The sequence below is a fragment of the Lygodium microphyllum genome, chromosome 2, assembly GCF_053477565.2.
Source record: "Lygodium microphyllum isolate KBCC chromosome 2, Lygodium_microphyllum_v1.1.10, whole genome shotgun sequence".
Classification (NCBI taxonomy): domain Eukaryota; kingdom Viridiplantae; phylum Streptophyta; class Polypodiopsida; order Schizaeales; family Lygodiaceae; genus Lygodium; species Lygodium microphyllum.
Genome location: NC_141136.1, coordinates 80308821 through 80319902, shown reverse-complemented (window position 1 = coordinate 80319902; position 11082 = coordinate 80308821). Strand labels below are relative to the sequence as shown.

General features: G+C 40.2%; 1 non-coding gene across 1 annotated transcript; it reads left to right on the top strand.

The window, feature by feature from the left end:
• The first annotated feature begins 2105 nt into the window (after positions 1–2105).
• LOC148039933 (small nucleolar RNA SNORD36) lies at positions 2106–2173 on the top strand. Its single transcript, XR_015688770.1, has one exon. It is a non-coding gene; the product is annotated as a small nucleolar RNA SNORD36 (small nucleolar RNA).
• The last annotated feature ends 8909 nt before the right edge of the window (positions 2174–11082 follow it).

Sequence of the window (11082 nt, the reverse complement as noted above, 5' to 3'; positions counted from 1 at the left end):
CCCCCCCCCCCCTTGACCTTTTTTCCATTCCTTTTTCACTTTACAATATTTTTTATACATGGAACCCATATTTACAAACAATTTATTAATTTACAACAATCAACACAAACCAAACCCACAAAAACATTGACACATACAAGACACATCCTTACCAACCACTTTCAATTCTTAAAAAATTTACCGAAAAATCTAGGATCCTTTCTTTTTATTTTTGCAACCCATGGCCATATTTTTCTAAACCTGTAAATTTCAGAACAATTATTTTTGCTTATTTTTAAACTTCCAAAATCTTTCCAAATACCCAAAAATATGATCAAAATTCATTTAAAATGCTACAAAATTCCAAATTAATTTTTGAAAAATTCCTAACACTTCCCTTACCATTTTTATTTATCTTTGGCATATTTTTCTTAGCTGTTATAATATTTCCTTTCACACCTAAATTCCTCACAAATTAAACACCAAAAAAAAAAACAAAAAAACAATATAAACAACACATTTTTCCTCCACACACCAACTAACCGTCTAGAAAAACAATCCAGATATTTTTGGATTGAGGAGAGCGCATTCTTTGCATTTTCATACACCCAATACCAGGTATTTCCCTTTTATTCGTTTTTTTTTTAAACATACACACAAGCTACCCCAAAACCCACGATTAATGTAAAACTTTTTTTTTAAAAAAACAACCACGGCAACCAACAAAAAACACACAAACAATACCACCATGGCACGCACATTCGCGCTCAACACACACATACTTTTTAATTAAAATAAACCCGCCGTTCACTTAGCACGCGCTACGTGCGCTAAAGAGGCACTTTAATTTTTAATTAAAATGAACCAGCCGTCACATGAGCACGCACTGGCAAAAAAGCGCTCCACATCACCTTAATTTGTAATCAATGAATTTGCATTTAGAGACCCAGTCTGGGTATCGAAGTCCGGGATTCGAATTAACGCATCGTTTTCACCTAATAATTGGTAATTAAATTTATAATAAGGAACCGCCGTTTTCTTGCTAAGGTTTATCACCTAATAAAAATTTACCCATTCTTAATAATTTCTTAAAATCGATCCTTCATTAAATTAATTCCCCCTCACTGCACTTAATTCCCCTTTTTAATGAACCGTTTCGTGGCAGGGGTATGCGCAGTCATTAGAGTTATTTCCATGGTCCCTTACTGGTTTATCAACGATGTAGTCTTGATATGTGTCGGATGTGGTATTGTTTTGGTTTTCTGTCTTTGTTACGGTTCCGGGTACGATATGCAGTTTTTTCTTTTATTGCCTGATTCAGGGTTCTAGGTGTTTGTCTGATGCATAGCATGAAGCTTTCGGTTGCATTTGTCTCAAGGTCATGTCAAATTTTTTCTAGGCTGTGATTTGCTTGGGGTTAGTTGGTTGAGTCACATTTTATTGTTTTAGTTGTTCTCTTATCCTTGGTTTTTTGTCTGTTGCTTTGCAGGCATTCTCCTTGATTGTCTGTGTTTGTGGTGTGTGTGTAACCATCTGAATGGCGCCTTCTCACGCTCCTCCTTCTATCCAGTACGTCCCATTAGTTAGTAGGGATATGTGAGCATTGATTCCCAGCAGCAGCTGGATATATTGTATTTTCATGCCCTTTGTTTGCCTAGCAGATACCTGGTCCTGTTGGAAAGGATGTGCTGTCTTCAATTTTTTCAAAATCCTCCCAAAACCGTTGTAGATGAATCCTTGTCTATGGATCGTTTCCGACAACATCAATCTTTTAAGAGGGATCATCTTCATTGATACCTTTCCAATGTATGGTGGATGCTTTTTAATGAAAATCTCTTTTTGGAGGAGTCATTCAGATGGTTGTGTTGTATTCGTGTTTGTGTTGTGAGTTTATTTATGTCAAACGAATGTGGTGGTTTTCTATTGGATTGGTGGTCGCGTACGAGCTACATTTTGGAGAATTGTGGTGATGGGGTCGTGGTTGCAGAGTTGAAGCTGATGTAGATAAAGCAGAAGCGAACTCTTATATCCTTTACAAATTTGTTGTGATTTTTAGTTTGATCAGAGGTGTTAATGTAAAACGGGTTTTCCTTTCTTTGTATATATCAGATACAGGTTATAAGTTGGGGTCGTGATGGATGGATTCTTTTTGAAGAGATATTGACGCTTAAAGTTGAGCTTTTCCCTGAACTTGTATTCCTTTTTCCTGGGTCGCGAGGACGCTTCCTTATTAAGTGTGGGGATATGTTGAGTGTTGAAATGACTTGTTTTTTGGCTGATTTTTGTTGTTTTTGAGAGTTGAATGGTTGATTTTAGGAGATGATTGATTGGTTTGGAAGTGGTTTGAGAGTGTTTTGGATGATAATGATTGAGTTTTGGAAGTTCATGATGTTTATTAGTGGTTCTGTGATGTTCTGATAGGTTCTGATTGGTTCTGTATACCTTCTGTTTTGCTCTGTTTTGGTCTGTTTTGTTATTGATTGATGAAGAATGAGATATTGTGAAAGCTTATTGAATGGTTTGTGAAAGTTTGGAATGGTTTGAGAGTGAGTTATGTGGTTTTGATGACCTTCTGTAACCTTCTGTAGGTCTTCTATAGAGCTTTTGTTTCTGTTCTGTTCTGTTCTATACTGTAGCTGTTCTGGTACTGTTCTGTGACTGTTCTGTATGCTTCTGTATGTGTTCTGATGGATGAGAGTGTAGCTTGGGAAAGTTTTCTAGCCTTGGAAAGAGGTGAATACAAGTGCAAAAGAGCTGAAAGAAGTGAAAGAAGTAGCTGCTGAAGACTCAAGTGAAGACTAGAGTGAAGTGACAGTAGTGAGCTATGAAAGGACACTGTAGTGGCTCTGGTGACTCTTCATATCAGACATACCTCTTGGGAGGGGTATCCACGACCTAAGAAGGATTATTGAGTGTGATTTTTGAGAGATTGTAGTGAGGATATGATGTATTATTGATGGAGAGAGAGAGAGAGAGAGTCAGAGATAGCCAATTCTACAAAAACAGAGTGATTGTATATGAGAGATTGAGAGAGAAGACTATGAAGATATTGAAGATGAATACTATGTGATGTATTTCCATTCAAAGATGGTGTATTCCTTTGCTTTCTTTGTTCTATTGATGGATTTTGTGAAGGTATTGAAGAATATGGTTGATTCTATCAAATCCGTGGGAGATCTACATGATGCTGCATGAAGATTTGTTGTGCCTGGTGTTCTTTTCTTCATTGTGATCATATGAAACATGATAAACAAGCTTGTTGGTGTTACAAGATAGATTTTCTTCCAAGAGAATTCCCTTTTCCTTGGTGTTCCTCTCGGGGCTCCAGCTTCGATTGTTGTTGAATAAGTTACAGCCGCCTGACCATTTAGCAAAGTGGTTAATCACTTTGCAAAAATTTAATTATGAGATTAAGAGCAAGCCACTGAAGCTTCATGGCATTGTAGAGTGTCTTGTGGATTTCAGAGAACCAAAAGAGTTCTTGGCTGAAGGAAGTGACATGGAGACTTTGTTCAAGATTGATACGGCGTCTATTCCTTCCTGGTATGCCGCTATAATGCACTATCTTTCTACGGGAGAGACTAGCAAAGTGGTTAATCACTTTGCAAAAATTTAATTATGAGATTAAGAGCAAGCCACTGAAGCTTCATGGCATTGTAGAGTGTCTTGTGGATTTCAGAGAACCAAAAGAGTTCTTGGCTGAAGGAAGTGACATGGAGACTTTGTTCAAGATTGATACGGCGTCTATTCCTTCCTGGTATGCCGCTATAATGCACTATCTTTCTACGGGAGAGACTGGAGCTGGGTTATCAAAATTGGAGAAGAGGAAAATTAAACAGCATGCATTAAAATTTTCATTGATCGCATGCATATTATATCGGCAGGGTGTTGATGATATCTATCGCTGATGTGTGATGCCTAACGAGGTTCCCTTTATTTTGGAAGAGTGCCATGACTCCACTTGTGGAGGGCACTTTGCTGGGCAGTTGACAGCACAAAAAGCTTTAAGAGCTAGATATTGGTGGCCATCCATCTTCCAAGATTCCTTTGAGTACGTTAAGAGATGGGATACATGTCAAAGACATGATAGTCGAGAGAATAGGAAGCGTCCACTTACGCCTATCATGGCTATCCTTCCATTTGAAAAGTGGGGCATTGACTTTGTGGGTCTTATCACTCCGTCGTCTACCGCTCAGAAGAGGTACATTATAGTAGCAACTGATTACTTTACAAAGTGGTCAGAAGCACAGGCGCAGGACAATGCAAAAGAGACAGCCAGTTTCCTACTTGAGCAAATTATCTGCCATTTTGGTCTGCCAAAAGAAATAGTATCGGACCGTGGAACCCATTTTTTAAATAAGGTAATTAGAAGCCTGACTGAAGCATGGAAAATTATCCATAGCAAGACAACCTCCTATAATCCGCAAGCAAATGGACAAGTCGAAAGTACCAATAAGCAACTTGTGGGTATCCTATCCCCAAGATAGTCTTCGAAAAGAAGCGGGACTGGGATACAAAATTATATGTGGTGGTTTGGGCGTATAATACGACGTTTAAACGAGCCACTGGCCACACCACATTCAAATTAGTTTACGGGGAGGATTATGTCTTGCCCTTAGAAATTGAGTTGCTGACCATTAGATTCGCAATCAATCATTCTCTGGGTGATGAAGATGCCCTATTTGAGTGGTTTACGACTATAGCCCACTTAGACGAGCTCAAATTACAGAGTTTGTTGCACCAGGAGGTAGCTAAATATCAGATGAAATGGTTGCATGATCTGAAAGCGAAGAAATATACTTTTAAAAAGGGGCAATTAGTTCTATATTACGATGCGCATAGGGAGTTGTTTCCAGGAAAGTTAGAACCTCGATGGGATGGCCCTTACAAGATAGTTCGGATAGGTAAAAATAAGTCCATAGTTCTATTAGCTGATCTACAAGGAGTGGAATTTAAGAATAAGGTTAATCTAACCTTATTATTTCTAAGTATGCTAACGCGCTAAATGCATTGCAGGTCCATGCTGGGGTTGATTTGAGACTTGGAGGAGAGCTCAAATTGGTTGATGGGGCGATTAATTCCTTATTTGGAGCACCCATATCTCGGGCAAAGATATAATCAGGGGAGGCTTATCTGGTGAAGCAAGGGATATAAAGTGATTGAGCAAGAAGACGGTACCTTTGTGTGGGAGATTAAAGTTTTCTGCCATCACTACTTACAAATCTTGACAAGCATCCCTATTGAGTTTAATGAAGAAGGTGCGATGGAGCCGTCAGTTCATCCTCTAAATATGTTGAACTTTGACTATCATAATTACGAATACGGGAGTTCTTGATGGCTGGCTGTGTAAACCTATTATGGACGTATACATTATACTTTGATGAAGCGTCTAGGGGCCCTAATAGAAAAGGAAGTGTTGGAGTAGTTATCCGCGATCCCCGACGTAGAGTTACAATGAAATTAGCTACTTAACTCAGGGTAGGATTTACTAACAACATAGCGGAGTATAAAGCTCTGATTATGAGATTGAATATTTCTAAGAAAGGTGGTATTAGGCAGTTGTTAATAAAAGGGGATTCCCAGCTGATCTTAAATCAACTCAATGGGACATATACAGTCCGGTTCGTATGTATCTTCGAACTGCTATAACCTTACTTAATGGATTTGAGAGCATATCTCTTCAGCTGATTCCACGTTATTGGAATCAGTTTGCGGATTCCTTAGCTAATTTTTCTTATGAAGAGGACCTCTTTTTCAACTGTGGTCCTAGTTCGGATGTCGTTATTGATAATGAGACAGGACCTGGTCACTTGTGGGGGATGTTATCAGACCACCCGTTATATGGCAAGCGATGGTTGATATGGGTAATGAGAAAAGTGGCCGAGACCCATCTACCACTATTATCTTGGACCCATAGGTTGATCAGACGACATGTTATGCGTACGCCTCTTGCTATATATATAGGAGGTATGGGCCATAATTTGATGCATCTAGTTTAGGGCTGACAACCCTATTTTTCCCCTTGAAATGGAGCGTATTTGCATATGTCTACCTTCTTTCAAGGAGGGATCTCTATGAGTTGTTTTGTTTGATTCCATTAGGCCAAGAGGGCCAGTAGCTTTAAGTAGTTAATGTCTGATTTCTTTAGGCCAAGAGGGCCAGTTAGTTTGTAGTGAAATGTGCTATTTCTTTAGGCCAAGAGGGCCCTATCTCTATTTGATGCAGGTACATTTAATGCTTTGTTGTTTTAGTGATTGCACCATACAGGTTGACAAAGTCGCTCGAGGGAGGCGTTGCTGCAAAAGAGCTTCTTGTGGCCATTCCACGTGGTTTCGTCCCCTTTTCGAGTTTTTCCCTTAAGTAATTAGTGATATATGTGCATGTGAGGGTTACTTTCTTTTGTTCGTTGGGGACTGGCACTTGATGCATGAAGTCCCATGTTTAGGTTCTGTATATCTGGGGGAGGTCTGAGTAGTCCTTACCTCCTGCAAGGCATTGTCAGGCATTGAAAGACCTATTTTAGATGGGAGTTCTAGTAACCCTGTTCTGCTGACCTGCTAGGCGACTGTTCTAGGAGTTTCTGCTAGTTGTGAGGCAGTTAGAGAAGCCTACTAAAATAATGATGGAAATAGACAAAACCCTAAAGATCCGAAAGACAATATATGAATATACGGAGGTGTGTAAAAAGGGGTTTGACCCCTATAAAAATAGAAAAGGATAGAAAGAAAAATCCTTGAGCTGTTGTTTATCGCCTTGCGAGGGCTTGGTAGGTTCTTGGGTACCGAGACAGGACCTAAGGCTGATGCCATGTTCTCCTTGGGTCACTACGCTCACTTCCCTCCTTTTTACACGCCCGAGTATGGAAAAATAAAAGCCTAAAAGAAGAAAAATTGTGCTAAAAGAAAATATTTCTTGATCAGGCTATAGGAGTCCTCGCCTAGTAAGAGCTTCTGGTTGAGTTGTCCTTAGTCAAGAAGGTAGGTCAGACCACCACTTAGGGTGACCTCTTTAATAGTTCTTTTTAGTTTGGTCGTGTTGGAGCAGTTGGTTAGTGACTAGCCTCGGGCCTTCTATCAGATTATGCTAGGCCTACTCCTCGTGGATTTCATGCCTTGGTTTTGTCGGGGGGAGGATATGAGCTATGATGTGTTCTGTTGTGTATTTTTTGTATCAGCTTGATGCTCTTTGTGGTGGTGTTTATGTGTAGATTTCTTCATGGGATTCGACAGGCTAAGTCGTCCTATCCCATGGTCACCAATGACAGATGATTTTTGATGCCGAGAAGTGCTTAAAAATAGCCAAAAATTACAAATATCAGGGGAAAAATAGACTTTGTCAAAGGCGACGGTGGCAATCAGTACGATTTTAAGCAGCAATGTGCGGAAAGTGCTTAAAAGAGCCACTGGACGGCGGTTGGAGAATTTTCATAGTTTTTTGGCATGACAGATGAGACCCTGGGAGATGCCCGGCTGTGGAGGACTTCAAGATGGATGCCCAGGATTTTTCAGATTGTGATTCGGGTACCATACGTGGAAGAGGAAGTGCCCGAAAGGCCAAAGGCCAAAATGCCAAGTGGGAAAGGACTTTAGGAGAGCCCAAAGGGTGTGACCCTTTGGGGAACCCTTTGGGGAGTCCCAAAAATCAAAAAACAAAGGGCGGGGTTTATTTTTTTTCACGCAGGCAAGAATGGAGACGCCATGGGGAGAAATGGAGGAGCGATGGGTTTTGGGGCCAGAGAACAATCCCCCCAATTGATCTTGGGCATGTTCTTCTTCCTATCTTCGCTCTCCATCGCTCCAATCCGCTCCTCCAATGGCTGCCCAATTGTAGAGATGCAGATCTAGTCTTTCTCTCTCCTCCATCTTTCTCCTCTAAGTGGTGGTTTGCATGCAAGAAATCAAGAAGAAGAGGGGCTGAAGGATGCTAGTCCAACTGTGATGAAGAGGAGGCTGAAGAAATCAAGAAGAAGAGGGGCTGAAGGATTGCTTCAAGTTGAAGAGGAGGCTGAGAAAAGAGGTTCAGCACTGAAGAATGGTTGCTGGTCGGTCCGGGGGCTGCCCGGAATAATTATTAAAAAACCCGCAACATGCAAGACACGCGGTATGCTCCAATTTTATGAAGAAATTTGCTTGTTTGTGTTGTTTCATGGTCCAAATGTTGTTCATATGCAATGAATGTTTTCTTGAACCTTGTTTGCATCATGTTTGAGGGCTATAACTACAAAAATGTAGAATTTGTAATGATTTAGAGCCGTTATTAATTCTTTAAAACCCGCAAAATGTCATTTTTCAATGGAAATTAGTGGTGTTTTTCGATTTTGAGTTGGAAAAAAGGAATGAAAATGGGATAAACTCAAAGAAAATGTTAAGTTTCACTCAAAATAATAATCCAACACAAGTAAATCGGAAAATACATATTTTTCATGAATAATAAATAGGAAAAAATAGTGAAAAATAGAGAAAATTGGGGTTCTTGAGCTCAAAAAATATGAAAAAATAAGATTTATGTGGGTGAATGTTTGGCGAGGTTGAAGCATGAGGTCAAGCCTTAGTTTGGTCTCGTCCTTTGTGTTATAGTACGTGTTTATTATTTTTTACATACAAAAATAACATAAAACAACCATTTACACCTATGCAACGCAGCAACAATTAAACGGTGAGGGGAGGATGAAGTTTGTGCGATGATCTAATTGCTGAAAAGATACAAATTCTAATTTCCCTCTTTGTGCATAGCATTTAGGGATTGTTTCATAATTAAATATAGGTGACTAATAGCACAAAAGTTCCAGTGCTAGTCCCTAAAGCAGCGTAGCACGTAACGCTTAGTTAAAATTCATGAAAGGGTTGTTTTTCGCACCTCATATGGCTGGTTTTTTAATCATAAAATGGTTGTGCACAATTGTCATACACCTCTCATCAAGCATGCCACATGGTATCTCCTAGAATGCATTGCAATTGATTGATAAACTTTGACCAATGTTGAGAGGACAGGAAACCCAAGCTTTAGGTCTAGATGGGTGCTTCCGTGGGGGAAAGTTTTGTGAGGCAAATCAAAATCTCCTGGAACGTTGAATTATGAAAGAGTGGAGTTTGTGCGTTATGTTTTATATGTTGGAGCGACGCATCTTGGGGCCAATCCTCGAGGTGTAGGAGAAGCGCAGTAGAGCCGTGGCAATCAGCTGAGAGGTGCTTCCCTATGTGTGTATTACAAGGCATTATGCCTATATGTTATGGGATCTCCCTCTGAGGAGAAGGGAAGGTGAACGTTGGACTACATATTGAATAAAAATGCAAAATCGTCATAATCATTTAGTGCAAAGTGAGTTTTAGACGCTCCTGGCCCACGAGGCCGTGTGGTGGGGTTGTCTATCATATGCATGAGGTCCAGCTAGTGCCATAGCCAGTGCCGCCCATTTTAGGTCCCATCATAGTGTAGCTGGCCTGCAAGGAAGCTCTCCACCATTGGAGGGAGAATAAGGCACTAGCACCCCCACCAGAATGCTACGTGCCTACTCTTAAGAGGTATGCAAAGAAATGAGGCCCCAAGCGACACCGCCCCAGACGTAGGCCAAAAACTCCCCATGCCAGGAGAACAAAAGCTCAAGAGAATGCCCGAGGAGTGGAAACCCCGGTCATGCGGGCCCTCCACAAAAGCTTGGGCAACACCAGGTGCTCAAAGGAATATAAGGAAGCTAGAAACAAGAAGGGATTCAATGAATTGTTTAAAAACATTCTCAAAACAGCTGTAGCCGCCGGGGACTACATCATATGGGTCTCAGCCGATATCTTCCCAAACCAGCTTGATAGGAGCCTACCACCGGCGTAGCCCCAGTCGTCCTACCACCCGAACTCACCTCACCTCACACAAATAAAATAGCCCATGTTGTATAACAGGCTTATCAAGTGCTACCTGGCCATGACTTTTTGTCTTAAAATGCATCTACCTCTTCCACATAAAATATATTGGCTCTCAACGACTAGATTCTTCTATGTATCGTCAAAATATACACTCCACAAAATATATTGGCTCTCTAGCAACCAAATTCTTCTATGTATAATCACAATATAACTCCACATAAGATTCCCCAAACAAGGACTCTTTACCTTAGTTACATGTGCATGCAAGAATGCTCGCATGTAATCAAGGCCACATTTTTGTGTGTGGAGAATGCTACTTATACATAAACGTAATGACATATATATATATATATATATATATATATATATATATATATATATAGAGAGAGAGAGAGAGAGAGAGAGAGAGAGAATATATTTATTTAATTAAACAAACAACAATATGCCCAAGTAATATTGTGAAACATAAGGAGAAGCTTTCTTTTCACTCAAACCATCTATGTGCACTTGAAAAACAACAAAAACATAGAAAAAAAATAGAACATGATTTTTAAAATGAGTTCCATATATCAGAGATGCATCCAAAATTACATGATAATAGGTACACTCCCATATGCCTAATACCTAACCCTAGAAGGCCCAATAGCCCCATTGCTACTATTGTAGGGAGGGGAACCACTTGTCATAACATGTGGAACATTTCCACCTATTATACTGCATCCATCATTTAGCAAGCCTCATGGTCACAACATTAATATGGCCAACACGTACCCTAAAGTGCATCCCCCAAGTTTCAAGCCTATCTATTTGAGATTTTAATGACTCAATTTGCAATCTAAAACATGATGATTAGCAAACCATAGACCTGTCCAGCCCACCCCACAACATTCCCCACATCTCTCCATATATCCCAGTGGTGTCCCTCTGTATGCTTGAACAATGTCAAGAAATCCATGTAGAGTGGCATCAACCCTAGTCTTCCGTGCAAGGCATTGTCACCATTGACTCTCCATATTTTGCCATGAGCTTTGGAGCTGTTGCACAAGAGCATCATTTGATTTGTTATCAAAGGCTTGCTTGTTGCATATTGCAATTAATGCTCTCTCGATTACTTTTAGCCTAGCCATTTGCTTTGCCTTCCTCACATTCATTGCCTTTGCAGAGGAGATGCGACCACCTCAAGGATGTTGGTATCAGATGCCTCAATGGTGGCATTGCAATGGTGTATCTTCATATTTGTTGATAA